This window comes from Tiliqua scincoides, chromosome 4, assembly GCF_035046505.1.
Source record: "Tiliqua scincoides isolate rTilSci1 chromosome 4, rTilSci1.hap2, whole genome shotgun sequence".
Classification (NCBI taxonomy): Eukaryota; Metazoa; Chordata; class Lepidosauria; order Squamata; family Scincidae; genus Tiliqua; species Tiliqua scincoides.
Window position 1 is genome coordinate 160958037 of NC_089824.1, and position 6875 is coordinate 160964911.

The following is a 6875-nucleotide window of genomic DNA, read 5'->3' on the forward strand; positions in this document are numbered from 1 at the left end:
CTGGGTCCACTCTGCAGAAACAGTATAAAACAATGATGTAAAAATGGTGGGGTTTTTTCCTTTCTCTGAGGTAAGCTAATTAACTGGGTCTGATGCCAGGACAAGGTTTAATAGCAAATTCCATGTTAAAAAAAATAGAGTTGTTTTTTTTTTAACCCTATTTGCAGGATCAAGTTAAGAACATAAGAACATAAGAACAGCCCCACTGGATCAGGCCATAGGCCCATCTAGTCCAGCTTCCTGTATCTCACAGCGGCCCACCAAATGCCCCAGGGAGCACACCAGATAACAAGAGACCTCGTCCTGGTGCTCTCCCCTACATCTGGCATTCTGACTTAACCCATTCCTAAAATCAGGAGGTTGCGCATACACATCATGGCTTGTACCCCATAATGGATTTTTCCTCCAGAAACTTGTCCAATCCCCTTTTAAAGGCGTCTAGGCTAGACGCCAGCACCACATCCTGTGGCAAGGAGTTCCACAGACCGACCACGCGCTGAGTAAAGAAATATTTTCTTTTGTCTGTCCTAACCCGCCCAACACTCAATTTTAGTGGATGTCCCCTGGTTCTGGTATTATGTGAGAGTGTAAAGAGCATCTCCCTATCCACTCTGTCCATCCCCTGCATAATTTTGTATGTCTCAATCATGTCCCCCCTCAAGCGTCTCTTTTCTAGGCTGAAGAGGCCCAAACGCCGTAGCCTTTCCTCATAAGGAAGGTGCCCCAGCCCCGTAATCAGCTTAGTCGCTCTCTTTTGCACCTTTTCCATTTCCACTATGTCTTTTTTGAGATGCGGCGACCAGAACTGGACACAATACTCCAGGTGTGGCCTTACCATCGATTTGTACAACGGCATTATAATATTAGCCGTTTTGTTCTCAATACCCTTCCTAATGATCCCAAGCATAGAATTGGCCTTCTTCATTGCCGCCGCACATTGGGTCGACACTTTCATCGACCTGTCCACCACCACCCCAAGATCTCTCTCCTGATCTGTCACAGACAGCTCAGAACCCATCAGCCTATATCTAAAGTTTTGATTTTTTGCCCCAATGTGCATGACTTTACACTTACTGACATTGAAGCGCATCTGCCATTTTGCTGCCCATTCTGCCAGTCTGGAGAGATCCTTCTGGAGCTCCTCACAATCACTTCTGGTCTTTACCACTCGGAAAAGTTTGGTGTCGTCTGCAAACTTAGCCACTTCACTGCTCAACCCTGTCTCCAGGTCATTTATGAAGAGGTTGAAAAGCACCGGTCCCAGGACAGATCCTTGGGGCACACCACTTTTCACCTCTCTCCATTGTGAAAATTGCCCATTGACACCCACTCGCTGCTTCCTGGCCTCCAACCAGTTCTCAATCCACGAGAGGACCTGTCCTCTAATTCCCTGACTGTGGAGTTTATTCAGTAGCCTTTGGTGAGGGACCGTGTCAAATGCCTTCTGAAAGTCCAGATATATAATGTCCACGGGTTCTCCCACATCCACATGCCTGTTGACCTTTTCAAAGAATTCTATAAGGTTTGTGAGGCAAGACTTACCCTTACAGAAGCCATGCTGACTCTCCCTCAGCAAGGCCTGTTCGTCTATGTGTTTTGAGATCCTATCTTTGATGAGGCATTCCACCATCTTACCCGGTATGGATGTTAGGCTGACCGGCCTATAGTTTCCCGGGTCCCCCCTCTTTCCCTTTTTAAAAATAGGCGTGACATTTGCTATCCTCCAATCTTCTGGTACCGTGGCCGTTTTGAGGGACAAGTTGCATACCTTAGTCAAGAGATCTGCAACTTCATTCTTCAATTCCTTAATAACCCTTGGGTGTATGCCATCAGGGCCCGGTGACTTATTGATCTTTAATTTATCAATGAGGTCTGAAACATCTTCTCTTTTAACCTCTATCTGACTTAACTCCTCGGTCAGGAGGGGCCGTTCGGGCAGCGGTATCTGCCCGAGGTCTTCTGCCGTGAAGACAGATGCAAAGAACTCATTTAATTTCTCTGCCATCTCTAAGTCTCCTTTTATCTCCCCTTTCCCTCCCTCACCATCCAGAGGGCCAACCGCTTCTCTGGCGGGTTTCCTGCTTCTAACATATTTGAAGAAGCTTTTATTATTCCCCTTAATGTTGCTGGCCATGCGTTCCTCATAGTCTCGCTTGGCCTCCCCTATCACCTTCTTACATTTCTTTTGCCACAGTTTATGTTCCTTTTTATTCTCTTCATTAGGGCAAGACTTCCATTTACGGAAGGAAGCTTCCTTGCCCTTCACAGCCTCTCTAACTTGGCTGGTTAGCCATGCGGGCACTCTCCTGGATTTAGTGGAACCCTTCTTTCTTTGCGGTATACACCTCTGCTGGGCCTCTATTACTGTTGTTTTAAGCAGCCTCCATGCACTCTGGAGAGACTGGACTCTTTTTACCCTCCCTTTTAACCTCCTTCTAACCAGCCTCCTCATTTGAGGGAAGTCCGCCCGTCGGAAGTCAAGGGTTTTTGTTAGAGATTTGCCTGGTATTCTTCCCCCAACGTGCACATCAAAACGGATCGCAGCATGATCACTGTTCCCCAATGGCTCAGTAACGTTTACATCTCTAACCAGGTCCTGCGTACCGCACAAAATTAAATCCAGAGTCACCTGTCCTCTGGTGGGCTCCTTGACTAGCTGATCTAAGCCACAGTCATTTAGCACGTCAAGAAATCCGGTTTCCTTATCGTGACCAGAACACAAATTGACCCAGTCAATATGAGGATAATTGAAGTCCCCCATGATTACAACCCTGTCCTTCCTTGTCACCTCCCTGATCTGTTTCCTCATTTCAAGGTCCCCATCAGATTTCTGGTCTGGAGGACGATAGCACGCCCCCAGTATTACATTGCTGCACAAGCCTGGTAATTTAACCCACAGAGATTCTACGGTGGAGTCGGACCCACCTTCAATCTCTACTTTGCTGGATTCTATCCCTTCCTTAACATAAAGGGCCACCCCACCCCCAACACGCCCCTGCCTGTCCCTCCTGTAGAGTTTATAGCCCGGGATTGCGGTATCCCACTGATTCTCCGCATTCCACCAGGTTTCCGTTATGCCCACTATGTCAATATTTTCCCTTGTCACCAGACATTCCAGTTCTCCCACCTTTGCTCGTAGACTTCGGGCATTCGCATAAAAGCATTTATACACGGAATGCCCCAGGATGGGCTGCTTATTTGCTCCTTTGTCCCCGCATCCTCTCATTGTGCCAAACCGTCTATCACATCCCTTCACCCTACCTTTCCCAATTTCTTCTCCTACCCTGCCTTTGTCTTGTTGTTCTCTAACCTCCCCATCCTCATCCCATAGGGATGAGGAGTCCCGAACCGGATGCCCCTCGGCTCCTGTCGGCCTTCCCCCAGGGATCAGTTTAAAAGCTGCTCTGCCACCTTTTTAATGTTATGCGCCAGCAGTCTGGTTCCATTCTGGTTCAAATGGAGCCCGTCCCTCTTGTACAGGCCCCGCTTGTCCCAAAACGTTCCCCAGTGCCTAACGAATCTAAACCCCTCCTCCCTACACCACCGTCTCATCCACGCATTGAGACCCCTGATCTCCGCCTGCCTAGCTGGCCCTGCGCGTGGAACAGGTAGCACTTCAGAGAACGCTACCTTTGAGGTCCTGGCTTTCAGCTTCCTGCCTAAAAGCCTAAATTTGGCCTCCAGGACCTCCCAGCTACACTTACCCACGTCGTTGGTGCCGACATGCACCACAGCCGCTACCTCTCCCCCAGCACTGTCTACTAGCCTGTCTAGACGAGAAGTGATGTCCGCAACCTTCGCACCAGGCAGGCAAGTCACCATGCAGTCCTCACATCCGTCGCAAACCCCCCTCTCTATGTTTCTAATAATCGAATCCCCCACTACAAGAAGCCCCCGACCCCCCTCCCGCCGAGGAGTATCCCGAGTGCGCTCGGATACGGGCCCATCCCCTGGAGAAGGGGTCCCCCCTAGGGGATTGTTTCCCTCCTCTCCAGGATGACGTCCTCCAGTCCCGAGACTTCCCACCTGGGCAGCCGAGGAGCTGCACGCCTGAGGTTGGGACGAAGCCTGATCGTCCCCGGAAGTCTCCCCACGGTCCTCCTCTGGCTGCCTGCGCTTCTCCAGGTCGGCCACCAAGGCTTCAAGGGAGCAGACGCGTTCCCTGAGAGCCTGGAGCTCCTTGCACCGAGGACACACCCATGACTTATGCCCCAGAGGCATATAATCATACATGTGGCACTCGATGCAGAACACTGGATAGCCCCCACCCTGCTGCTGGCTGTCTGACTGCATAGCTTTTTTGTTGTTGTTGTTGTTGTTTTATTTAGGGGTCCTTTTAAAAACCGTACACTGGATAGCAGCCCTCTTCTCAAGGGAAGAGGAAGGGCAGCGTATGGGGCCCTGGCCTCCTCGCCCTGCTGCTGAACTCGCCCAGATGCTAAACTCTTGTGCCTTACCTGGCACTTAGTTCCCAGAGGCACTTGGTGTCCCAGAGGGAGTTGATGAGGGAGCATCCCATCCTTGAGAATGGTTTTACTGAATACTGTTGTCTCCAGCTCCTGAGAAGGTGTTGGGAGATAAGCTGAGTAATGAATTATTATTATTATTTTATTAATTTGTACCCCGCCTTTTTGCCCAACAGGCACACAAGGCGGCTAACAAACAATTTAAAAATACAACATGAAAAACAGTTAAAAACAATTTACAATGATTAAAAAGCTAAAAACAAAACAAACCCCGTGGTTTTTCATATAAAAAGCAAGAACGCCAGCCAGCCTGTCAACAATTAAAAACTTTTTGAAATAAAAAGGTCTTCAGTCCACGCCGAAACGTTAGCAACGAGGGAGCAGTTCTCAGTTCTAAGTGGAGGGTATTCCACAGTTCGGGGGCCACCACCGAGAAGGCCCTCTTCCTGGCCGCCACCCCTCTCACATCTCTTAGTGGCAGCACAGTCAAAAGGGCCCCCCCAGAAGATCTAAGAGCACGGGCCGGATTGTAGGAAAGGAGGCAGTCCCTCAAATACCCCGGACCCGAGCCATAAAGGGCTTTAAAAGTCAAAACTAGCACCTTGAATTGGGCCTGGAACAGAACCGGCAACCAGTGTAGCCGCTGAAGCAACGGCTCGACAGAGTCAAACCGACGTGCCCCGGCAACCACACGAGCAGCCGCGTTCTGTACTAGTTGTAATTTCTGGACCGTCTTCAAGGGCAGCCCACGTAGAGCGCATTGCAATAATCTAATCTAGATGTCACTAGGGCATGGGTTACTGTGGCCAGGTCCACGCAGCTCAGGTACGGTCGCAGCTGGTGAATCAGCCGAGATGTTTTGGGAGTGGGAAGGGGCAATTTTGGGTGGTGGAGAGCGAAACGGGAGGAAAATTCCTGAGGAGACCTCTAGCCTGCTCCTTACCTGCACTGGACACAGTACAAGCCACTGTGGCTTACCTGTTCCAGCACAGGTTAGAATTGGACTGCCAGTTGGTTCAGCAGCCAGTTTTCCCCCCCACCCGGGTATTCAAAGGAGCACCCCCTGAGGCCATGTTTTGCAAGACCTTACAACAGCTAGCTCAGTATAAAAATGGTTTTGGAGTAATTTTCTTGGGTGGGGCAAGGTTTGAGTATGACAGCCCAATCCTAACCTGGGCTGGAACAGGCAGGCCACCTGGTCTGCCCTGTAACCAGCACGAGGTTGGGACTGGCTGTGGCACAACCCAGAGCAAGGGGAATTGATTCCCCTTACCCAGGGTAACATGGCAGTGGCCCAAATGGGGCTACTCAGATCTGCGCCACCTAAAGAGGTGGCACAGGTCTAAGCAGCCTGGCACTAGGCCAGGACTCCAGGGAGGGTTAGGATCTGGCCAAATTTCCAGATCCTGGCTTCAATTCCCACCTGGGCCTAGCTGCCCATAGGCCCATCCACTGCCTGTCTTCTCCCCAACCCAGAATGCCCCAGTTCTGCCCTCCTGCCAACTTGCAAGATCCCCACACCGGTGGCATGAAATTACTGGAGCGTGCCCACCTCCTCAACTCAAGGATGATGATGATGATGAAATTTCTAGGTGCTGTTTACAGCAGGGGAGGGAGTGAGGGTGAGAGGGAAAACTGAAAACAGCCCTCTCCCATCTTGATAAAAATGCTGACAATTTTTTTTTTGGGGGGGGGGGGGAAGGGTTGGGGTGCGTTTCGCATGATGTTCTGGGGCACCTTAAGTTAGAAAATGGTGTTTGACAGCAGGAAAGTGGTGCTTTCACCATTGCCACTGTCAGAAGTAGCAGCTTTTCAAGTATTAAGGAAGAAAAGGCCAACACAACTCCATGTAAGGCCTCAATTCCCCCCCCCCCCAAAAGAAAAAAACACCCAAAGAAAACCATGGACTTTTGTAGGGCTGTAATGAAAGTCTGGAAAATCCCACACTGTTTCCTTCAGTGTTCAGAAGTCTTCAGAAAACTGTGGGAAAGAGCTGGGTCAGGCCTAAGCAAAGGCATGAAAGGCTGGCATTTCAGAATATGGTAGATGATAATTGGCCCCAACACCCTGGTGACAACGTGGCCCTGTCCAGCCTGACGACACCCTGCTGGAAGTGGAGATGACTGGGGCAGTAGTGCTGCCACAGGCAAGATGTGGCTGTGCATCTGGCTGGTCCATCAAAAGGACACAGTTTGGGGAAGGTGGGTGTACTATTTATATGCACAGGCACTAAAGTTTAAGATATCTTTGCATATTTGGCATCAAGGACAGTCAGGCACGCCTGCGCAGTTGAGCACGCTCAACCAACCTTGAAAATATGTTGGGTCATTGAACTCTGTGCCTGTGAGCAGCAGAATGCTACGAAGGAGAATCTTATCTAGGAATGTGTTTGTGGTTAAGCTAGAACTA